The 25879-nt window shown below is 38.5% G+C and overlaps 2 long non-coding RNA genes across 5 annotated transcripts in view; both read left to right on the plus strand.

Moving 5' to 3' along the window:
* The first annotated feature begins 59 nt into the window (after window positions 1–59).
* Window positions 60–15102, plus strand: LOC143646231 (uncharacterized). The gene is made up of 3 exons (XR_013157401.1): window positions 60–435; window positions 3605–3696; window positions 14585–15102. It is a non-coding gene; the product is annotated as an uncharacterized LOC143646231 (long non-coding RNA).
* Window positions 15103–16507: 1405 nt separating this feature from the next.
* LOC143646232 (uncharacterized) overlaps window positions 16508–25879 on the plus strand; it is a 119302-nt gene continuing 109930 nt past the window's right edge. For all 4 annotated transcript variants that reach the window (XR_013157402.1, XR_013157403.1, XR_013157404.1 and 1 more), the window contains exon 1: window positions 16508–16582. This is a non-coding gene — a long non-coding RNA (uncharacterized LOC143646232). The remainder of the gene's footprint in view (window positions 16583–25879) is intronic.

Below are 25879 nucleotides of genomic sequence, written 5' to 3' on the forward strand. Positions count from 1 at the left end.
TTGGCTGAGGTGCCTATAAAAGGCAGGCCTTTGCTGAAGGCTGGTGAGAAGCGCGGGAGAGGCGAGGCCGTAGGTGTCTATGAGCTAGAGGGGCGTGGGCTGGGGAGGCGCAGGCGGAAGAACGAGCGTAGAAAAAGCGGAAAATCGCCAGATACTGCCGCCTGAATGCTGTGTGCTCCTGTAGCCTCAGATTAGGTAGAGGGAACAGAACCCTGGGCTGCAGTCCCCCAGTAGAAGCAAGCACTTTAACGTGGGAGGAACGTAGTCGCCGACACTTAATGTTTCTCTCAGGAGCGTTTTCCTAAAGGCTCTGAGGCCACGAGACATACTGCAGGGACAAGAAGGGTGTAGGAGCATTCTTCGTGAACAGACAAAACTCCACCTGACTTGGGGGCGGAAAGACCCCTCCCACCTTCATCACGTGAAACTGCTAAGGTGAGCAACGTCAGCCTGATGCCCCTGGGGGCGCACACACGTTCCCATCGCAGCCTGGAGCAACTCGGGAGACGAGGTATTATCAGAAACTCCCAGCTCCTGAAAAGAAAAAAAAAGTTTGGAGATTTGGTACAGTCAGTTGCAGTTCCCAAACACTGGGAAGGAGAATTCTTTCAACACTTTGAATCCACTTAACACTGATTACAAATCCAATGCCCCTGTATAAAATTTAGCAGGAGCATAAGAAGCTCTCTGAAAAGACCCGAGTCATGTACTATGGCCCGCGTTACTTGAAGAAGTGAAAGTACCTATGAGCAGAGGGACTTGAGACTTGTGCTTTTCCTGGTGAATAACTTGGGAATTGGAGTTGGATTTCAAAAGTACGCTAAGCTGATAAAGCCTGAGTCTGACAAGAAGCCGAGTAAGAACTCTCGAGGCTGTAATTGAAGATTCAGCCTTTTGAATAACTATAAGTGCCAGACACACCTACCTTACTAGGCTCAGGTGATTGGGTAACTTCCAGGGTTTAAGGAGAAAGGAGAATGAAGAAATTGCTCTCACTTGTATTAATAATTAGTGCTTCCATACAATAATATTTCACGAGTGCAACTTCTTTAGCTAAAACCTTTCTGGGTTTTTAAATGTATTCAAATGTTGATTTAGGGATTGAAGTTGAATTATTTTCCCCCAACTTTGCACCTTCCCTTTTTGTATTCCCAGGTACTGAATTTCCAAACAATAAGATTTCTCAGGCTACCAATGCAATTCTACTGTTAGAAAACAGTGGCATTCACCTAACTCTGCAGCTAACCTTGAAAGGAATATAGCTCCTTAGAGAGGGCTTAAGGTTGTTGAGCCATATGACGTATTGGGTATGTTATCTAATCTACCTGAGTATGTTCATTCAGTGGAGAAATGAGAACTACACCAGTTTTTTTTTTTTTTTTTCACTTGAGACATTCACTGTATTTGTAGAGGGGTGGGGAAAACAGTGGAATGAGAGATACAAAACTGGGAAGACAGGATGCTGCAGGTGCCAGGACCCCCTAGAACTCCTCCCTCTCATCCACACCGTCCCTAGACTCTGTGTCCACTGCTTCATAATCCTTCTCCAGAGAAACCAGGTCCTCTCGGGCTTGGGAGAATTCCCTTTCCTCCATACCCTCACCCGCATACCAATGTACGAAAGCCCTCTTGGCATACATGAGGTCAAACTTATGGTCAAGGCAGGCCCAGGTCTCAGCTGTGGTGTTGTTTAGCATGCAGACTGCCTGCTGCACTTTGGCCAGGCCCCGCCCCAGGAACCACTGTTGGGCTGGTAGTTGATGCAAACCTTGAAACCCACGGGACACCAGTCCACAAACTGCATGGTACGCTTCTTTTTGATTGTGGCAATGGTGGCATTCATGTCCTTGGGCATCTCCACGTAAAGCATGCAACAGACCATGCACTTGTCATGACAAGGGTCACACTTGACCATCTGATTAGACAGTTCAAAGCAGGTGTTCTAGTTTGCAAGCTGCCAGAATGCCACTTACCAGAAATGCAACAGCTCTTAAAAAGGGGAATTTAATATGTTGCAAGTTTATATTTTAACAATTGTGTATTACATTTCAAAATGTGTCTTGGTAAAAAACCTGATGCTTCAGAACTCTATATGGAGCCCAGTTTTTCAAATTAGGTTTTAATCTTCAGGGTATTAATGGATCCATCCTTGTGTAGAGAAGAGACTAACTTGACTGTGTTGGTATGAACAGATAATACACTATCCACTAATAATAGATAATACTACATGAAATGGTGGTATTAGCTGATAGGTTTGATAGCAAAAACTGTAATCACTCAAATGCATGCTTTTAAAGAGAGTGTACAGAGGTTAGAATGCATTCATTCAACCTACTCCACTATATACCAAGTAATGAGCTGCAGTCTTGAATAAGACATGGTATCATTAATCTAGTCCTGCCTTTGCCCTCCGTAAAAAGAACGCCCCTCTTCCAAATGCATAGGAAAACATGTATAGACTTGTTGAACAATGGTATTGCACAGTTCCGGAGGAACGAGGCCATCTATGCTGCTTGTCAAAAGTAAGGGGAAACTCTGTTGACAGTCCATACTCTACAATTCTGCAAAGATGGCTGGCTAACCAGATTTTTGTTCAAATGTCACTCGTAGGAAACAAAAACAGAACTGCATTTTTTACAAATTGGTCCCCTAAATTTTACCATGCCCCCAAATCAATATCTTAGTGGCTATTTCCATAAAGTCTTTTTGTTGTTCATTTGCTTGATGAATATATTAACTTACAGAAGAACACTGTCTTTACTAGTTTTGGGTCATGCACGTTGACCTAATATGTTAACTTCACCATATGAAACTCTTATGAAAAATTATTAGAAATGAAATTGCTAAATTACTTTTTTTTTTTTTTAACATAGGTCAGCACTAGAAATTGAACCTGGGTCTCCAGCACGGCACGTGAGAATTCTGCCACTGAGCCACTGTGGCCCACCCTTAAAATGCTTTTTAATACTCATTTTTGTATTAGCTTATAGTCTTCTTTCCCCCTACTCCAAACTCCAAAGTAGGGAGTGTTTATCTTCTTTGATCCTTGCATTCTTTGAGTATATTATTCCTTAATAGCTAAGCGACATGTCTTTCATTAGAATCACTCTTAAACTATGGACACCCCTTTTTCAGAAAAATGGAGGTGTCTGTACATGGACTTCTGCAGAAGTCATTCAGGCGCTTTTCTCATTTACTGCCTCCTGTAAATCCTATGATCTTCAAATTCTCTTCTGAGCCCTGTCCCTATTTTTCAGGGTTGCCTTAACCCCCACCTCTGCTTTACCCCTTCTTTACCTCTTCTTGACCCCTCCTCTACTTCCTAAACCTAAACAAAATTCGACTATCTCCTAGGAGATGAGCCTTACTGGAGCAGAGTGCTCCCACATAAAGCTGCTAACAGTATGTGATTATTAAATGGAAGAGATTGAACAAAGTTAGAGATTAGAATTAAGATTAAGATATTCTGGCATGGGTGGTTCAGTGGCAGAATCATCACCTTTCATGCAGGAGACCCAGGTTCAATTCCCGGACCTCTTGTAGTTAGAAAATTTAAAATTTAAAATATCTCTATGTCAAATGAAACCTATTTTCTCTTCTACAGGTAGATGCTCAAGTCTCATACATCTCTTCTTTAAAGCTCAGTGGCCTGAAGTCATGATAAACTTCTGCTGCTACTTAATTATATGAGTTTGGGTAAGTCACCTATTCCTTTTGGACTTCTCTTTACACAGCTATAGAATAGAGTTAGACTAATCACTGAACAATTAAGGGTTACTTCCAGATCTAGAGATCTATAGTCCAGGTTCACTGACTTATCCTTTTTTCTCCCAGAAAGGATTTGCTGGGTATTGGAGTATTACAGCAACAAAAGACACTTAAAATGAAAATTCACCATTTAAAGCAAGAGTAAATAATTATACTAGGAAAAGGTGATTAGACCTTATAAACACCAAGTATCATGAAGCTATGCATTCATTTCGGTATGTCCCCAAGTTTAATTAGCATCTTAGACATGGCACTGCACTGCTGACAGTATTAGTTTCCTGTTGGTGCTGTAACAAATTACAACACATTAGTGGCTTGAAACAACATAAATTTATCCTCTTAGAGTTTAGAGGCCAGAAGTTCAGACTGAGTCATGATCTGGATTTCAGCTTCTTGCCTCTACTGGCTTCAACGATCCTTGACTTGAGGAATAATTCTAATCTCTACCCCTGTGGTCATACTACCCTCTCATCTTCTGTAGTCTAATCTCCCTCTACCTCTGGGAGACTAGATGGTATATAGGACCCACCCAGATAACCCGTTTGTGTCAAGATCCTTAATTTAATCACACTGCAAAGTCTTTTCTGCCATAAAAAGTTACATTCACAGGTTCCTGGGATTAGGACCTATATATCTTTGGGGGCCATTAGTCAACCTGCAACATTTATCTTATGATATGAAGAAAAAGTAAATATTTCCATTCTTCCAGAGACAAGAATAATTCATTAATGACTTGGCATCAGAAAACTGGGGATAACCTCTCAACTTTCAAACGAATTTGATAACTTAAAACTTTCAGATGCAGCAACTAAAGTCCTTTCCATCTCTACACAGTCCAGCTATTTCTCATGTGTTCTTCTTCCCATAGTGTGTCATCTCCTATTTTACTTTTGGTTTCCATTTCTTTTGATTACATCAATATTAACTTTTCCATCAGATCATCTCCACTCATTTCTTTTCTTTCCTTGTCCATGGCTAAACTTTCCACTTCATAATATTTATCTAGACTAACTTCCTTCCTTTAATTTTATTTATCTGATTTTCATAATATGATTAGTTCACCCCTCTGCACAACTCAAACTCTATTAGTCAGTTGTTTCTATTCCAGTATTTATAATATTTCTATTAGAGAAGGATAAAAGATCTGAACATATTTAATTAGACAATGCATTATGGTGGATTTGAACCTTCTGTGGGATAAACATCCAAGTTGCTTTATCCTTTATAAGAGGGAATAAAATGCCATGTTCCTTTTAAGTCTTTCAGTAACCAAGGTTTTAAGCCCTACTTGATAACAATCATAAAAAAAGCAGAATAGTAAACCAGATGAATCAACTATGTATCTACAAGGGATTGTAAAATATTCACTGTTTCTTTTGTTTCAACTTTGTTTATTAGAGAAGCTGTAGGTTTGCAAATTATCATGTATAAAATACAGAGTTCTACGTTTCCTTTTTTTTTTTAATGGTCAAAAACTAATATTTAGAATTTGCTAGCTGGACTCAGTTTAGATGATTCCAATTTTGTTGGCAAAACCCAAAGTGTCATAGTCAGGAGCCAGTTGAACACATGCCTTCTTCTCTCCATTAGGCTTAATTAGAGTGTTGACTTTGGCCGCGTCAATATCAATAAAGCATCTTCACAGCCTGTTTGATCTGGTGTTTGCTGGCCTTGACATTCACAATGAGAACAAATGTATTGTTGTCTTCATTCTTTTTCATGGCTGATTCAGTGGTCAGGAGGAACTTAATGATGGCATAGTGGTCAAGCTTGTTTCTCCTGGGGCTGCTCTTCTGAGATATTTGTCTTCTGATGCAGTGTCTTGGGCCAGCAGAATGTGGGTGAAGTGCAAATATATTTTTTTGTGTTGTGAACACCTTTCAGTACCCTTCTTGGCTTTCAAGCCCTTTGCTGTGCCTTCAATTTTGGGAGGGGCGGGGGCTTCCTTCTTCATTTTTGGTACCATCTTCATGAAAAGCCACACATTGTTCAACTAACATTTCAAAAACAGAAAAATTCTTAATAAAAGAAGAGTGTTTTAGGAAGAGAGATGATCCATGTTGCCATTTGCTTACTCATACTGGAAAACAAATTTGATTTTAAAATCCAAATATTAAAAACCGATACATGGAGAGGATCTAAGATGGTCAGTTTGGGAGAGGCTGAGCACACTTCTCTCCCAGAAAAACAACTAGGGGTCCCAGGCAGAAACTGTCCAGAGCTGTTCTGGGGCTCTGGAGATTGAGGGATCATGAATTAGCCCCTTCAGCCCCTACACCCCCACTCTTGGGGCAGAAAGCTTCAAAGCCTCCTGTCCCTAGTGGTGGACATGTACAGAATGAAAGGGCAGTAGGGGTGCACTCTCCCAAGAGCAGAGTGGGACACGGTCTACCTATTCCAGCTTTTTGCTGGACTGCTACTACCTACAATTTCACCCCATCAGACTTGGCACTGCTAAGCCATTGATTGGAGTCAAAGAGCTAAGATTAGCCTGCCTTCTGAGAGTTGAAGAGAATAGGTTGCCAAAGCCTGCCATCTGCTGGCTGGGGTGTAGAGCACACCTCCAGGAAGACATATAAAAGGATTTTGGGTGAAGAGGGCCATGTGCTGGACAGACCAGAAAAGTGCACCCTGGGGGAGAGGAATTAGTGCCTTTTTTTTTTTGCATTTTTACTTGATCCTATCCCTGGTGCCCACTGGAACTGGTGTGTGCCCACTCTGTGAGTGCCTGGCCCCACCCTGGTTGGGTAATAAAAACCAAGTATCAAAGAAAAGTATTAGTACAAAGCCGATCAACATCAAAAGCCTTGACAAGAGAGAGAATCCAACCTTCAGAATAAACTCACCAAGATAACCCAAAAAAGTGCACCCTGGGGGAGAGGAATTAGTGAATTTTTTGCATTTTTACTTTATCATATCCCTGGTGCCCACTGGAACTGGTGTATGCCCCTCTGTGGGTGCCTGGCCCAGCCCTGATTGGGCAATAAAAACCAAGTATCAAAGAAAAGATTTAGTACAAAGCCAATCAACATCAGAAGCCTTGACCAAAGAGAGAATCCAACCTTCAGAATAAACTCACCAAGATAATCCAGTGCCCCAACATCAGCAAACAATAGCAAGCCATAAAAAGAAACAGGAAGATGTGGTTCAGTGAAAGACAATTCAAAAAATCAGAGGAGATATAGGATATGGGAAAACTAATCAAAGATGTTCAAACAAATCATCTAAACCAGCTCAAGGGGTGGCTAAAAAGATAAAGGATGTTAAGAAGATACTGCTTGAGTATAAAGAAGAATTGGAAAGGATGCAAAGAAAAATAATCATATGGGAATGAATATCACATTAGATGAAATTAAAAATACATTAGAGGCAAACAACAACAGAGGCAGAAGAAAGGATCAGTGAACTAGAAAGCAGAACATCTAAATTTGAACAGACAAAAGAATAGACAGAGAAAAGAATGGGGAAAAATGAGCAGGGTCTTTGGGAACTGATTGACAACACAAAGCACATGAACATTCATGTCATGAGTGTCCCAAAAATAGAAAAGAAGAGAAAGGGGGGCAGAAGGAATATTTGAGGAAATAATGGCTGAGAACTCCCCAACTCTTATGAAAGGCATTGATATACATGTCCAAGGAGTGCAATGTATTCCAAACCAAATAAATCCTAATAGACTTACTCCAAGAGATCTAATAACCAGAGTATCAAATGTGAAAAATAGGGAGAGAATTCTAAAAGCAACATGAGAAAAGTGAATCATCACATATAAGGTGTTTTGGTTTGTAAGCAGCCAGAATGCAATATACCAGAAACAGAACAGCTTTAAAAGGGAATTTATTAAGTTGCAAGTTTAAAGGTCTAAGGCCATGAAAATGTTCAAACTAAGGCATCCAGAGAAAGATAACTCCAAAGAAAGGGCCAATGAAGTATGGTGTTTCTCCCTCAGGTGGGAAGGCACATGGTGATGTCTGCTAGCTTTCTCTCCTCGTTTCATATGGTTTACCCAGGGGCATTTTCCTTCTGCATCTCCAGAGGTCTCTGTGTGGGCTATGTTGATTCTGTGGGCTCCTTCCAAGATGGTTCTCTCTTAAAGGGCTCCAATAAGCAACCCCTCCTTGAATGAATGGAGTCACAGCTCCATGGAAACCATCTAATTAAAAGTTACCACCCACAATGGGGTGGGTTACATCTCCATGGAAACAATAAAAAAGATCCCACCCAACAATATTGAACAAGGATTAAAGAACATGGCTTTTCTGTGGTACATAACATTTTTAAACTGGCACACAAGGAATGCCCAAAAAGACTTAAAGACTGATTTTGATCAGAAACCATGGAGGTGAGAAGGCTGTGGAGTGATATATTCAGGATACTAAAAAACACTGCTAGCCAAGAATTCTCTATCCAGCAAAACCATCCTTCAAAAATGAGAGGAAGTTTAAGATATTCACAGATAAACAGAAGATGAAAGTTCGTTAATAAGAGACCTTCCTTATAAGAAATGCTAAAGAGAGTTCTGCAGGCTGAAAGGAAAGGATGGGAGAGAGAGACTTAGAAGCGAGTATAGGAATGAAGATTTTCAGTAAAGGTAACTAAAAGAGTAAGAAAGATAAAAATAATTTATGACATATAAAAGCCAAAGGATAAATGGTTGAAATAAATAATGCTGTTACAGTAACATTGAATGTTAATGAATTAAACTCCCCAATCAAAAGATACAGACTAGCAGAATGAGTAATAATAAAAAAGATGTTCCATCTATATGCTGTCTAAAAGAGATTCAACTTAGAGTCAATGATACAAATAGGTTGAAAGTGAAAGGCTGGAAAAAAATATTCCATGCAAACAATATATAAAAAAATCTGAGATAGTTATGCTAAAATCAGACAAAATAGACTTTAAATGCAAAGCTGTAATAAGAGATAAAAGATATTATACATTAATAAAAAGAACAATCAATCAAGAAGAAATAACAATCACAAATATATATGCACCTAATAAATGTTAATGTACCAAAATACATGAGGCAAATGCAGGCAAAACTGAAGGAGAAATAAGATCTCTACAATAATAGTTGGAGACTTCAATATACCACTCACATCAATCAATAGAATATCTGGACAGAGAATCACTAAGGAAACAGAGAATGTGAATACTTTTATAAATGCATTGGACCTTACAGACATATATACCCTGTAACAGCAGAATATTCGTTCATCTTAAGAGCTCATGGATCATTCTCCAGGATAGACCACATGTTGGGTCACAAAACAGATCAATAAATTTTTAAAGATTTGAATTATACAAAGCACTTTCTCTGATCATAGTAGAATGAAGCTGGAGTGAACAACAAGAGGAGGATGAGAAAATGCACAAATGTGTGAAGGTTAAACAACACACTCTTAAACAATCAGTGAGTCAAAGAAGAAACTGCAAGAGAAATTAGTAAATATCTTAAGACAAATGAAAACAAGAGGAAGACTTTGTCTATATTTCAGAACTTCACCTACTCTTTGAAACCAAAGGAAGATTTATTTTGTCCGGAACTTAAATTTTCTGTAGCACATAATCTAACTCAACCTGTCTGGATAGATCATTTAAACAATCCAAACACAGGGAATCCAGAATAAGAATGAGGGCCTTTAACCCTGTATAGCTTAATGTAATGCCTAGATACATCCCAAAGTATATTAAGCAGATAATCAAAAACTATTGTATCAACAAAGCCCCTTGAAAAAATATGGAACTATTAAACTTTACTACCAGGGAAAGCCCAGATACTTTGCCAAACATTACAGACACCCAAATCAATAGGCCAAGCCCTTGATCTTGAGGCTTACTTTTGTGAAGCTTATGTATGTAGTGGAGAAGCTTGGCCAACCTAGAGAAATGCCTAAGAGTCACATCTGGAGGACCTCTTTTGTTGCTCAGATGTGGCCTCTCTAAGTCCAACTCTGCAAGTGAGTCCATTGCCTTTCTCCCTAGATGGGACATGACACCCAGGGGTGAAAGTCTCCCTGGTGGCATGGGAGATGACTCCCAGGGATGAGCTTGGTCCTGGCACCATGGGATCAACGATACCAAAAGAATTGGAACAAATAAGGTATCAGTGGTTGACAGAGTTCAAATAGAGTCGAGAGGCTACCCTGGAGGTCACTCTTACACAAGCTTCAGTTAGACATTACTACCTACCATAACTTGCCAAACCCCAACCAAAACCATTCCTGCCCATCCTTATTCAGCAAAGAGCCTACAAAGGTTCCATGTACTAGGGTAACTTTCCAGAAACCTACAACTTCCAGAAGGGTCCCTGGACCAGATAAGTCCTGAAATGCAGAGGGTCTAGCCTCTCCAGAACATCAACTAATTCTATGTCCCTGTCCCATTTTACTGACAGCCCCTTCCACATGAAAAAGTTAGAATTTAGGGGTACTTTGGCTATGCCCAGAGTGAGAGAAGGATCAAAGTTGATAGTGGAATTATACAGAGAAGCTAGGGTGTAGCAAATCAGTATGATTGCTGAGTCATTATATTGATATTTCTTTTAGTTTCCAGTACCTTAGAGCAACTAGAAGTAAAAACCTAAAATTGTGGGATTGTAACCTGTACCATATTCTTGAAATCTATTCTACAACTAATTGTTGTGATGTACTTTGAAATATATTGCTTTTTTGTATATACGTTATTTTTCACAAAGAAGAGAAGGAGTATAACAGAGAAGATAGGATTTAACAAATGAGTATGACTGCTGAATCATCATATTGATATTTCTGTTGGTCTCCAGTGCCTTGGAGCAGCTAGGAGAAAAAATGAAAACACATGGAACTGTAACCCATATGAAACTTTAAAATCTGTTCTGTGACTACTTGTTAAAATGTACTTGCAAATTTATTGCTCTTTTGTATATATGTCATATTTCACAATAAAACAAGTTTAAAAATGAAAACAAGAACACAGAATATCAAAACATGAGATATAGTGAAAGCAATGCTGAGAGGGAAATTCATAGCCCTAAATGCCTACATTTAAAAGGAAGAAAGCTAAAATCAAAGACCTAACTACACACCTTAAGGATCTAGTAAAAGAAGAACAACCTAATCCCAAAGCAAGCAGAAAGAAAGAAATAACAAAGATCAGAGCAGAAATAAATGAAATTGAAAACAACAACAATAGGGAGAATCGACAAAACCAAAAGTTGGTTCTTTGAGAAGATCAACAAAATTGACAAGTCCTTAGACTGATAAAGAAAAAAAGAAAGAAGATGTAAAAAAAATAAAATCAGAAATGAGAGGGGGAATATTACTACTGACCCCATAGAAATAAGAAAGACTCTAGGAGGATACTATGAACAACTTGAGAAAGTTTCCTTCTGTTACTAGCTTTCAAAGTGTTTCTATTAAGAAAGGATGCTGGATTCTGTCAGAAGCCTTTTCTACAACAGTTGAGGTGATCATGTGATTCTTTTTCTTTGATTTGCTGATGTAGTGTAGACATTAATTGATTAACAAACTAGACAACTTAGGTGAAATTAAAAGTTTTCTGAAAACACACAAATAACCTACACTGATTTTAGAAGAAATAGAAGATCTTATCAAGCCAATCATAAAGAGATGAAACAGTCAACAGAACCTCCAACAAAAAGAGCCCAAGATCAGATCGCACAGATGAATTATACCAATCATTCCAAGAATTAATACCAATCCTACTCAAACTCTTCCAAAAAATTGAAGAGGAGGGAATGCTACATAACTCATTCTATGAGGCCAACATCACCCTAATACCTAAACCAAATAAAGGTAGTACAAGAAGGGAAAATTACAGGCCAATCTCCCTAATGAATATAGATGCAAAAATCTTCAACAAAATAATTGCAAATTAAATCCAGCTGCACATTAAAATAATTATATAACATGATCAAGTGAGTTTTATCCCAGGTATGCAAAGGTGATTCAACACAAGAAAATCAATATAATACATCACATCAGCACATCAAAGGAGAAGAACCAGATGATTGCCTCAATTGATACAGAAAAGGCTTTTGACAAAATCTGCACCCTTTCTTAATAGAAACACATTGAAAAATAGAAATAGAAAGAAACTTTCTAACATGATGAAGGGTATGTAAGAAAAACCCACAATTAATATCATACTCAATAGTGAAAGACTGAAAACTTTTCTGTTGAGATGGGGAACAAGACAAAGATGCCCACAATCACCACTGTTATTCAGCATTGTGCTAGAAGTTCTAACTATAGCAATTAGGCAAGAAAGAAAAATAGAGAGCATCCAAATCAGAAAAAAAAGAAGTAAAACTTGTACTATTTGCAGATGGCATGATCCTATATATAGAAAGTCCCCCAAAATCTACAACAAACTTACTTAAGCTGATGAACAAGTTCAGCAAAGTGGTGATTTGCAAGATTAACATGCAAAAATCAGTAGTGTTTGATACACTGGTAATGAGAAAACCGAGAAGGTAATCAGGGGGAAAAAATCCATTTGCAATAGCAACTAAAAGAATAAAATGTCTAGGAATAAGCTTAACCAAGGATGTAAAGTACCTGTATTCGGAAAACTACTAAGCATTGCTAAAAGAAATTTTAAAAGGCCTATACAAATGGAAGAACATTCCGCAGTCATGGATTGGAGGACTAAATATTGTTAAGGCGTCAGTTCTACCCAAGTTGATTTACATATTCAATTCAATCTCAATCAAAATTCTAATTTGCAGAATTGTAAAAGCCAATTACCAAATTTATTTGGAAGGGTAAGGAGTCCCAAATAGCCAAATGCATCCTCAAAATGTACAATATAGTTGAAGGACTCTTACTTCTTGACTTTGAAACATATTATAAAACTACCATGGTACAAAAACAGCATTGTATGTTCATAAAGATAGACATATTGACCAATGGAATTAAATCGAAAGTTCAGAAATAGACTCTGACATCTATGGTCAATTGACTTTCAATAAGGTTGCCAAGTCCACCAAACTGGGACAGATCAGTCTCTTCCAAAAATAATTGCTTCTGGGAGAACTGAATATCCATATCCAAAAGAATGAAAGAATCTCACACCTTACACAAAAATGAACTCAAAATGGATTTTAAAAAATATAAAAATAAAAACCAGAACCACAAATCTAGAAGAAAATGTAGGAAGGTATCTTTAAGATCTTTTGATAGGAGATTATTTCTTAGACCTTATACCCAAAGCACAAGCAACAAAAGACAAATTAAATAAGTGGTTCCTCCTCAAAACTGAATACTTTTGGGCTTCAAAGGACTTTGTCAAGAAAGTGAAAAGACAGCCTACTCATGGAAGAAAATATTTGCAAACCACATATCTGATCAGAGTTTATTATCCAGGATATTTAGAGAGTGCCTCAGCTCCATGGGAAAAAGACAAGCAACCCAATTTAAAATCAGGTAAAAGACATGAGAAGACATGTTTTCCAAAGTGGATATACAAATGGCTAAGAAGCACATGAAATGATGTTCAGTATCACCAGCTACTAGGGAAATGAAAATCAAAGTGGCAATTAGTTATCACTTCATACTACTTGAATGGCCACTATTAAAAAAAGAGAAAACTACAAGTGTTAGAGATGATATGAAGAAATTGGAACTCTTATTTCACTGTTTATGGGAATGCAGAATAGTACAGCCACTGTAGAAAGTTTGGTGGTTCCTCAGGAAGCTAAGTATAAAATTGCCATAGGATCTGCAATCCTGCTACTAGGTATATACTCAGAAGAACTGAAAGCAGGGATGTAAACAGACATTGCACACTGATGTTTATAACAGCATTATTCACAATTGCCAAAAGACAGAAACCACCCAAGTGTCCCCAGTGAATGGAAAAAACCAAATGTGGTATATACATGCAATGAATATTATTCAGCTGTAAGAAGAAATGAAGTCATGACACATGTAACTACATGGATGAACTTCGAGGACATTATGTTGAATGAAATAAGTCAGACACAAAAGGACAAATACTGTATGACCTCACTAATATGAACTAAATATAACTAGGAAACTCATGGTGTTAATATCTAGAACATAGGTTACCAGAAGATAGAATGAAGTCAGAAAATGGGGAACTGATGCCTTGTTTATGCAGATCATGCAATGAGGTTGATTGTAAGTGTTTGAAAATAGAGGTAATGGTAGCACATTATAGTGAGTATAATTAATAATGATAATATGTGAGTGTGATTGTAGTTGAAAAGGAAAGTTTGGGGTCCTGTATGTCACTGGAAGGAAACTCAGAAGATGAAACATGGTACTGTATAGTGGACTTCCACACTGGATGAAAATGTTTTTGAACTGATTGTGGTGTTGAATGTACAATTCTGTGAATGTACTAGAAAACATTGATTGTACATTTTAGATGGATTATATGGTATGCAAATTTATCTCAATGCTACTTTAAGAAACAATTCGTACTGAATTAAACATCTGTTTTAACAAAATAGCTTATGACATGTTCTTATTTCACTTGAACCAATAAAGAACACATGGGGAAATGAATTCCAATGCAATGAAATTAAATGTTAATACTCCAGAGACCCAAATAATTTAGCAGAAATCTAATCATTTCTTTTGTTTTTAAAAATAAGACTTTTTATTTTATAAAACTCTCTGTAAACCAGACAGGCATGCCTACTTTCCCTAAGACCTATGACCTAAAGAGCTCAATCTTAGCTTTTACATTTTCACAATTGACAACCTAAAACATTCTAGTTAAATGATACACACTGTTTGCACCATTTCATTCTTTTTTTTCTGATTTCCATCTCTTCCATTAGACTTTGTAGAAACTATGTGTTTCATCTTGGATTCTCCAGGAAACAAATGCTGAGATGGCATTAGGCATGAAATAACGTCAGTGAATGAAAAGAGACAAAGGATTGGCAGAAGGGGACCAACAGATTATACAGACCTGACACTCTCCCTGCCAGCCTTATAGAGAACTCCAGAGCAAGGATTGCAATGACAGGAGTCCATATTGGACAGAAATAGCCAGGCCTTTGTACTACTACCATGCTTCGTCATTGGGTGGAAGCCACCCTGAGAAGAGAAAAGCATGACCCAGACTTGAAGGCTGAAGTAGAATCTGACAGAGCTGATAGCTGAAGGCTATCACTTACATTCCTTGCAACCAGGTGAGCTCTTTCTTGAATGTTGCATCTCTGTGATGGCCACACATGTGTATTCACATAGCCCTAAAAGGCCTGGCTTGGTGCCTTGCACATAACCCTTGAACCATTAAAGATCAATTAGCTGTTGGGGATATAGACCTCACTATTCACTACAACTAGCCCTGCTATGCCAATGTGTCACTGCTTAGACATACCTGTTAGTATTGGTAGCTCTGAGTATGGAAAGAAAAATTAAGAAATCTGCTAGGCCCCATGATTAATATGTTGAAATCTCACAGCAGAATTATAGATGAAATAACTTTTCCAAAATCCACAATAAGTAGTAAGGATGAAGAGTTTCCTTCCTTAACTCCAGAGTAATTGTTTTGCCCCCCATGTGGCTGTTAAAGTGACAAGATCCTGGATTCTATAGAGAAAGAAGAGCTAGAGCTTATCATGGAAGAACTTCTACTTAATAGAAATAACAGGATGAAGGAAAACGACGCAGACAGATCTTTTCACAACAAACTTATAAGTACAATGCCAATGTGTACAGAAGTCAATGTGACATAGGAGGAGTTGCTAAAGTATTTAAGAGGAGGAGTTGCTAAAGTATTTAAGTGATACAAATTCACTGAGTTCTGTCGGACTTTTCAGAAGTGTCAAGTAGAATTCTTAAAGAAAGGAGGGCTGTGTCTTGAACACTTGAGTGAGTAGAACTTTCCAGGCGGGAAAACAGCATGTGAAGAATTGATGGGAGTAAGTTGGGTATGAGATATTGTTTACTTGAAAGAGACATGTTTGAGCCCCTGGTGTAGAAAGTTAGCAAGATGGTTAAATGTGGGGCACAAATAATTGGTAGCCATGAGGATTCGCCAAGAGGAGTTTCTCTGCAGATCATTTCCTCTTAACAACCCTCCACCCACCCCCAACCCAATCACGGTATTGGTGACAAGTTGCTTTGCAGCGCCATTTTATGTAATCACTTGTTGTGGTAGTTAGATTCAGTTGTCAACTTGGCCAGGTGAGCGTACCTAGTTTTGTTGCTACGGACATGAGCCAATGGTACATGAACCTCATCTGTTGCTGATTTACATCTGCAGTAGGCTAGGAGGTGTGCCTGCTGCAATGAAGGACGTTTGACTTAATTGGCTGATGCTTAAATGAGAGCGCGCAACATAGCACAGCCTAAGCAGCTCGGTGTTCCTCATCTCAGCACTCGCAGCTCAGCCCAGGCCTTTGGAGGTGCAGAAAGAAGTCATCCCTGGGAAAGTTGTTGGAACCCAGAGGCCTGGGGCGAAGGCCAGCAGAGACCATCCTATGCCTTCCTACGTAAGAGAGAACCTCAGTGGAAAGTTAGCTGCCTTTCCTCTGAAGAACTAACAAAATAAATCCCCTTTTATTAAAAGCCAATCCATCTCTGGTGTGTTGCATTCCGGCAGCTAGCAAACTAGAACACTTGTTCTGAGCCTAGTGTAAAGATGTGGCAATGCATGGTTAAACAAGTCCCAAAAAGTGCTCTGTACTTGCTTTCATGCCTACACCTTATGAGATCACCATAAGAACTTTGTCCAAACTGCTTTCTTGTACGTATTTCACTGAAAGTTGGAAACATTTTGAATACTTCTGATCTATGATTTTGGTCTCTTCTTTCAAGACTAACAAGTAAGTAGCTTAATTCTAAGTTACCACCTGATTCAAAGCAGCTTGCAAGGAATAAGGAAACTCAGAAACAAGGATCTACTATACAAGGGCAATGAAAAAAAGTAGTTATCATGTGCTGTCTAGACGATGCACCCTATCCCTTCCAGGTTTGAGATTCTGAGTCTATGTAGTTTATACTGAGCAAGACAGGCATGTAGGTACTCTGGAAAGGCTCATATGAGATCTTTTATTCCACGTATCTATTTAGCACCTAATATGTATTAGGAATGCTAAGGAAATTGGGTCTCTGCTCACATGGAACTTAATTTCTAGTGGATGGAGACAGGAAAAAGTATCAATTAGTGATAAATATTATGCAGAATTAAAGGGATGTGCTAGCAAGTAACACAAGCTTACTCTAGACTAGGTAGTCATGCACAGCTTCTGTGTGGATTGTGTGAAACAGTGATATCTCATAGAATTCTCTGCAATGATAGAAATGTTCTAGTTCAGGCAGCCCACGGTGCTACCACCACTTAGCCATATGCAGCTATTGAGTACTTCAAATGTGATTTGTGCAGCTAAGGAACTGAATTTTAAATTTTATTTAGTTTTAATTAACTTAAATTTAAATAGCTACATGTAGATAGTGATTACCATATTGGACAGTAAACATGTACAGCTAAAATATGAGTGTAGATCTTCCATTAAACATAACATATCAAATGTACTTACTGTGCTGGTTTGAAAGGATGTATGTACTCTAGAAAAGCCGTGTTGTAACCCTAATCCCATTTTGTAAAGGCAGCCATTTCTTCTAATCCCTATTCAGTACTGCATATGTGAAACTGATCAGATTATCTCCCTGGAATTGTGACTCAAGAGTGGTTGTTAAGCTGAATTAGGTGGAGACGTGTCTCCACCCATTCAGGTGGGTCTTGATTAGTTTACTGGAATCCTATAAAAGAGAATGACAAGAGAGAAAGTCAGGAGATTCTGAGAGAGCAAAACAGTGTAGCCATGAGAAGCAGAGAGCCCACCAGCCACCAGTCTTTAGAGATGAAGAAGGAAAATGCATCCCGGGAAGCTTCATGAAACAGGAAGCCAAGAAAGCTAGCAGGCCATGTTTGCCATGTGCCTTTCCAGATGAAGGAGAAACCCTGACCCTGTTCTCCATGTGTTTTCTCACTTGAGAAACCCTGAACTTTATCACCCTTCTTGAACTGAGGTACCTTTCCCTGGATGCCTCTGATTGGACATTTCTATAGACTTGTCTTAATTGGGACATTTTCTTGGCCTTAGAACTTTAAACTAACAACTTATTAAATTCCACTTTTAAAAAGCCATTCCATTCCTGGTATATTGCATTCCAGCAGCTAGCAAACTAGAACACTTACATATCATAACTCCCTCCCAAAGACCAAAAGAGAGCCACAAAGGCAAAAATGAAAGAAGAGACACCACTATACGAGAGGTCAACCATTCTGGAAAATAAAAAATGGATAAAGAAGTGGCAACTGACATAGCAGAGCAGGGGAATTGGAAGCGTAAGTGTCTGCAGGGAGAAAAGCCTGCAAAAGGCAAGCTGATTCTTGTTGCAGAAACCCCACTGCTCAGGAATTGGAGGAGTCAGGTCCTCTGAAGTGGGAGAGGCCAAAAACACAAAACATCTTGTGAGCCTTTGAAGGGAGCAGATGAGCCTACTAATCTCCTGCCTCGTTCCACAAAGCCAGGTCATCACCACATTGCCATTCTATAATAAGACCAGCATGAAAGTTTACTTTTCAGGTTAAACTAGAGAGGCTTTGGTCAGGGACACTAGGTGAAACATAAAGGCAAAGAGACAGTACAGCAGAAAGAAGGCTGAGGAAATCGCACAGAAATAATAAATGTGGGGCAGTAGAGCAAAGTAATTTAGAATAGCAATCCAAAGGTCTAATACCTAATTCAATGTTTCAAGACAGACAAAAATAAGCAATGACGGGGGCGGGGGGAGAGGGGAACTGTCAAATAAAATTTGTCAATCATCTCTAAAGATTGCTGGCTGGTGGGCTCTCTGCTTCTCGTGGCTACCTTGTTCTGCTCTCTCAGAATCTCCTGGCTTTCTCTCTTGTCATTCCCTTTTATAGGATTCCAGTAAACTAATCAAGATAATTCCAGAACCAAAGAACTTGCATTTATATACTGAGAGGACCCACACGTGTCCAGAACAATGAACAAAAAAGACACTAGCATTAAAGTAACAATTAAAAAAACAAGAAACAAAAACCCTTCCTGCAGAAGCACCGTAACAGACAGGCTACATCAAGTTCTACCCGACATTCTAGGAACAAAAATTTCTAACCTTAAACTCTTCCAGAGTGAGAAAAAGGCATGACACTGTCAGATACACTAAAAAAACTGGAATAATCTTGCCACCTAAACTTGATAAAGGACATTAAAAACTTATATTTCAGTCTCATTCATGAACACAGATAAAAATATTGCAAAACCACTCAGAAAAATAGGGGGAAATAATATATTGTGACTAAGTTGAACTTATTACAGGAATGCCAGCTGGTCTTAGCATTAGAAAAATCAATTAATTCTCCATATTGATAGGTTAAGGAAGAAAAACCAGGATAATCTCCATAGATCCTGAAAAGTATTGGGAAACATCTGTTTTGCTAGCTGCCAGAATGGCTTTTAATAAAAGGGGATTTATTTCTTTAGTTCTTCAGAGGAAAGACAGCTAACTTTCAGCTGAGGTTCTTTCTTACGTGGGAAGGCACAGGGTGGTCTCTGCTGGCCTTCTCTCCAGGCCTCTGGGTTCCAATGTCTTTCCCCAGGGTGATTCCTTTCTGCATCTCCAAAGGCCTGGACTGAGCTGCGAGTGCTGAGATGAGGTATGCTGAGCTGCCTGGGCTGTGCTACATTGAGCTCTCTCATTTAAGCACCAGCCAATTAAATCAAACATCATTCATTCCATCAAGCACACCTCCTAGCTGACTGCAGATGTAATCAGCAACAGGTGAGGTTCACATGCCATCGGCTCATGTCCACAGCAATAGAACTAGGCACCTTCCCCTGGCCAAGTTGACAACTATCCACGCCTTGTCAACTTGGCAACTCCACAGATCACCTTAAACAATATTAAAGTGCAAAAATTCTCTTCTAGCTGTGGATCTATGAATCTCAAAACAAGTTGTCTGGTGCCAATATGCAAAGGAGGACAGTCACAGAATACAGCTTTTCATTTCCATAGGGAGAAATTGGAAGGAACACAGGAGTCACAAGACCCAAACAGTTCTGAAAACTTGCAGGGCAAACTCTATTGGATATCAAAGTCTAAAAGTCATTTATCCTTCAGTTTTAAAGAATGACAGTCCCACCCTTTCCAAAGACCTATGCACTGGCCCACCTCTTTCCAAACTTTGGGGGACATTGAGGAAACTACCTTTTTCTCGGCCTCACCCTCTCCAAGAATCAGGACCACACCTGGGCTCTCTGCTATTTCTGGGGCACATGCTCAACCCCTCCATGCGGTGGCAGTCAGGCTCTCTCCAGTCCCCAAGAAGCATGCTATACCTTCTCAAAGGCCTGAGGTGACACAACTCTTCCACTGCAACGAGATGGGAGACTTATCCTCTGCCCTCAGGGAAAACTTACCCTCTCCATGTATATGGGTGGGTCCACTTTCCTGGCCCAAGGTTTCTTAGCTTCAGACCCAAACTTCCATGGTTCTCACTCTGAAAACTCCAGTTTATCCCTTTTGTGTCCCCCTTTGTCCAGGTTGATAGTGGTTCCCTTTACACCAACAGTCTCTTCAAGCACTCCAGGACTTCTCCATCATTCTCTTCACAGTTCCTCCAAAAACTTCCCCTTATCCATCCAAAACACTGGTCCAACATGACTGATATTTGCAAACTGCAGCAGCACCCCACTTCTCTGGTACCAACTCTGTTCTAGTTTTCTAGCTGCTGGAATGCAATACACCAGAGATGGATTGGCTTTTAATAAAAGGGGATTTGTTTTGTTAGTTCTTCAGAGGAAAGGCTGCTAACTTTCCACTGAGGTTCTTTTTACATGGGAAGGCACAAAGGTGATCTCTACTGGCCTTCTCTCCAGGCCTCTGTATTCCAACAACTTTCCCTGGGGTTATTGTTTTCTGTGTCTCCAAAGGCCTGGGCAAAGCTGCAAGTGCTGAGATGAGGTATGCTGAGCTGCCTGGGCTATGCTATGTTGAGGTCTCTCATTTAAGCACCAGCCAATTAAATCAAACATCATTCATTGCAGCAGGCATGCCTCCTAGATGACTGCAGATGCAGTCAGCAACAGATGAGGTTCATATGCCATCAGCTCATGTCCACAGCAGAACTAAGCACCTTCACCTGGCCAAGTTGACAACTGAATCTAACTACCACAACATCCATGCTCTATTCTTGCATGGCAAGCTGGGAATAAAAGGGAATTTACTCACAATGAGGACGAGAGCTACAAAAAACTTAACAAACATATTCAGTGTTGAAACATTTAAAAGTGTTTACTTTTAAGTCAGGTTCAATACAAGGATGCTACTATCACTGCTTGTATTCTCCATTGATACTGGAGAACCTGGATAACATAATCCAACAAAAAATATAAATCAAGAGTGAAAGGAAGAAACAACTCATGTGCAGACTGTGGTTGTGTATATGAAATATAAATCTATGTATCAGTGATTAAAATGATCAAATCTTGTTATTCCTTAAAAATAAATGTAAAATTAATTGTATTCCTCATTTCTTAGCAATAATTTAGAAATTTAAAAGCACCTAAGAATAATTCTTACAGCTCTAAGATACTGAGATAAATTAAAGACCTAAATAAATAGATACGATATTCATCAATGGAAAGACAGTTGTTGAGATGTCAGTTCCCCCAAACTGACTTATAGACTCAAAACAATCACATTCACAATCACAGAGCACATATTGTAGAAACATTTCTTACACATGTAGAAACATGCCCTTGATTTGAGGAGAGTCCCCCTCATATATATGAGTAAAACACCTTGTGTGTATTTCTAAATTGGCGTTTATCAGACTGTTTTGTACAGAATGGTTGAAAACATAGATCTGCAGCCAGCCTGTCTGGCTTTAGGCATATTACCTAACTTCTCTGTAACTTATTTACCCCACTTTATAAGTAAGGAAACAAATACCTACCTCGCTGGGTTATTAGGATTAAACTAGTTAATGTTATGCACTTAGAACAGTACCTGGCACATATTAAACATTATGTAAGTATTGGCTGCTGCTGTTGTTTTTGTTCTCTCTCGCAGTAGTGTGAGTTCCTTGAAGGAAGGGAACAGTATTTCATCAGACTTTGCAGCCTAAGAGCCTAGTTCAGGGCCTGGCACATACTCAAATGTTGGTTGTACAGTTATATAACAGAAAATAAATTGGCAGTGAGGGCTGGGGAATGATCTCTGTGGCCCTGTCATATTTAAATAAGCCTGATTCCATAGCCTGTAGAATTTGAAAGGGAGTCTCAAACGTTAAATGCCCAAAGCATAATCCATAGCAAAATTTTGTTCAAAATAAACTTTCAGTGGCTTGGAGATTTCAAACAGAGTCAAGAGGTTATCCTGGAAGTTATTCTTATGCATTATATAGATATCCCGACTGATAGGTAATGTCACCTTAACCTACATAAAATGCCTTGGATACAGGATTCTGCTTCTGAGCTCTCCTCTGTTACATTGATCTAATTATTGATCATTAATATTGATGCATTATATAGATATCCTTTTTTAGTTTATGGTGTATTGGAGTGGCTAGAGGAAAGTACCCGAAACTGTTGAGCTGTGTTTCAGTAGCCTAGATACTTGAAGACAACTGTATAAATATATAACATTTACGATATGACTGTGATTGTGAAAACCTTGCATCTGATGCTCCTTTATCCATGGTATGGACAGATGAGTTTAAAAAAAAAAGGATGAAAATAAATGAATAATGGGGGGGTAAGGGGTAAAATAAATTGGGTAGATGGAACTACTAGTGGTCAATGAGAGGGAGGGGTAAGAGGTATGAAATGTAAGATATTTTTCTTTTTTCTTTTTTACTTATTTTTCTGGAGTGATGCAAATAGTTCAGAAAACAGAAGACAATTTGAGATTGGTATGTGTCATTTAAGCATTATAAAGGACATCACATAACGTTTCAGCTTGAGAGATTTGACCAGTTTTATTTTTCTTCATTTATTAATTTTTATTTGCATGTGATGATATTGTGAAGCATTGATTGTGCACCATATATGGACTGTATGTGTGTGAAAATTTGTCAATAAAAATATTTTTTATAAAAGCATTTGTTCACCAAATGTCTGAAATTTTCCCAACATACCATTTTTGTGGTATTCCAGGTGAGAAGGGGTGGGTGGATCAGATTCCTCAGCTCATAAAAGCCTGTATTATCATCATTGGTCCAAGTGGGATCCCTTTCTTGATTTATTCCCTCTATCTGCATAACCCATTTCCATTCCCCTCCCTGAGAAAGGCAATCATTCTAATGTGCCTAATGTTATGTATCCTATTTTGTCATCTGTCAACTTTGTCCATGATGTCCCTTGTTGAACAAAAATCTGTAAATTTTAGATAATCAGATCCACCAACTTTGGGCCTTATGTCTGGTGCTTTTGAAGGTAAAGGTTCTTTCCTGCCCTTAGGTCAAGAATTTACATCTTCAGTAAACTTCACAGTGTTTCCTTTCACTTTGGGGCCTTTTATCCATTTGGTGTCTGTTGTTTTGTTTGTGTGTTAAGGTCTATCTGTGCCCACCCAGCTAGCTAGATTTCCCAACACTACCTGCTAAGCAATTAATTCTTCTCCCAACTGATAGGTAATGTCACTTTAACCTACATAAAATGCCTTGGATACAGGAGTCTGCTTCTGAGCTCTCCTCTGTTACATTGATCTAATTATTCTTATGCCAATACAGAACATATCTCTTTGGCTTCTTTCTTCTCTGTATCACCCCATCACAATTCCTTTTTTTTGTGTGTGTTTCCTTATTCCCCACACTGCAAGAAAGAATTTTTGGAAGTAAGGGGCATTGTATTTGTCTCTCCTTTTCTGATTTTTACCCACTAATGTGCCTTTCCATTCAGCTATAGTATACATATCCTATCATTAAAAAAAGGAGAGAGAAAACAATTGTGATTTAATTTTCTTTTCAAAGAAAGTTATTTCTAAATTCAATACTCCAGAAGCAGTTTATTTCTAATCCAATTACTTAAATCCTCAATCATCTCTTCTTAGAAGGAAAAGAGTCTTAAGAAGAAAACTTGCAATAAAGTAATTGTTAATTACTTAACTAAAATTAATTAATTATTAAGAGGTGGGGAATTAATGAGAGCAAAGCATTTCCAGCACATTCTCCTCCTTCCTATGGCTCCAAAGTTTGTACGTGCACGCTCTGTTTAATACCAGACTATGCAGACTGATTCATTACAACACTTTGTCTCTGAGAGGCTTTCCTTCAAATAGCAATCCATATTGTTGCTGTGATTTTTTTTAATGCACTTGGGGTGTCAAATGCTCCCAGCTAATGAGAGCTAGAGAAGTGGACAGTACTGTGCACTCTCTGCCAAGGCACATTAGTGAATCATCTTTTAAAAACTCTCAGTCACTGGATACCCTACAAGTACCATCCTGAATTGAATGTGTTCTAGAACACGTTTGTCCCACCATGGCCTCTTTTGTTCACTTTGTGTTTATGTATGTTCTCGCACACATCGTGGCTGACCAATGGCATACATATGGCAGTAGTGGACTTGCTAGGGAAACAAAAAATGCCATGTTAGAGGTTACATCAGCTCTCTTCAGCTGCTCCTGCTGCCTCTAAGAAAATAGTTCAGAAAACGGAAGACAATTTGGGACTGATAAGCATCATTTTGGCGTTATAAAGGGCATCACATAATGTTTCAGCTTGAGAGATTTGATCTGTTTTATTTTTCTTTGTTTTTAATTTTTGTTTACAAACAGTGTATCACCAAGCAAAAACTCTCCCTTTTCCCGTTCCCCTATCCCCTGATATCTTCTAATCTACTTTCTGATTCTATAAATTTGCTAGTTCTGGATATGTAAGTGACATACAATATTTGTCCTCATGGGCCTTGTTTATTTCACTGAACATAATATATCCAAGGTTCATTCATACTGCAGCTGTCTCAGAAATTCATTCCTTCTTGTAACCAAGTAATGCTCCATTGTATGTATGTACCACATTTTATCTTTTCACCTATTGAAGGACATTTAGATTATTTCCATCTTTTGGCTGTTATGAGTAATGCTGCTTGCTACTAATATTGGTGTACAAGTATCTGTTTGAGAACTTATTTTCACTTTCTTTGGGTATATACCTAGGAGTGGAATTGCCAGGTCATATGATAATTTTATATCTAAATTTTTGAGGAACCTCCATATTGCTTTCCATAGTAGTGGCATCATTTTACATTCTCACCAACAATGTACCAAAGTTCCAATTTCTCCATATCTTTGCCAACACTTCTTTTCTTTTTTTTTTTCCCTTTAATAATAGCCATCTTTGTGGATGTGAAGTGTTATCTCATGGTTTTGATTTGCATTTTGCATTTCCCAAATGGCTGATAATGTTGAGTATCTTTTCGTATATTTATTGGCCATGTGTATAATCTCTTTGGAAAAATGTTTAAGTTCTTTGACCATTTTTCAGTTGGGTTGTTTGTCTTTTTGTTTTTCAGTTTTAGCAGTTCTTTATATATTATAGATATTATGCCCTTATCAGATTTAAGGTTTGCAACTATATTCTCCTGTTCTCAGGCTGTCTTTTCAATTTCCTCATAATGTCCAGTTTTATCAGTAGGAGCTAAAAGAAACCATATAGACCAAGGCCTGATATGACTTCATTGGGATTTCAAGAGGTCCAAAGAGCAATAGCTAACTTACAAAACTGTGAACATATGCTGTGAGACAGCTATCCCATATATTTCTGATTCAGTTAGCTCAGTCGTTAAGATCAAGTTTTGGCAGCAGCGTGGCAATCCCATGCACTTTATTAGCTTTGTGGCCTAGAGAAGATTGCTTAACCTCTCTGAGGTGTGATTTTCCCACCTTTAAAAGGCAGATAAAGTATAGGTAACTGCCTCAATATTATTGTGAGAATTAAATAAGAATGCACTGAGGACTCAAATACTGGCTATTATCCTGTACTGAAAGCTTTGTATTTTATGAACAGTGGTTTTGACTTAGTTTGGAGAAGTGAAAGAATCCTGCTTCTTCCATTCTTCACTTTTGGTCTCAGGGAAATCTCTCAA

Source organism: Tamandua tetradactyla, chromosome 9, assembly GCF_023851605.1.
Source record: "Tamandua tetradactyla isolate mTamTet1 chromosome 9, mTamTet1.pri, whole genome shotgun sequence".
NCBI classification, from domain to species: domain Eukaryota; kingdom Metazoa; phylum Chordata; class Mammalia; order Pilosa; family Myrmecophagidae; genus Tamandua; species Tamandua tetradactyla.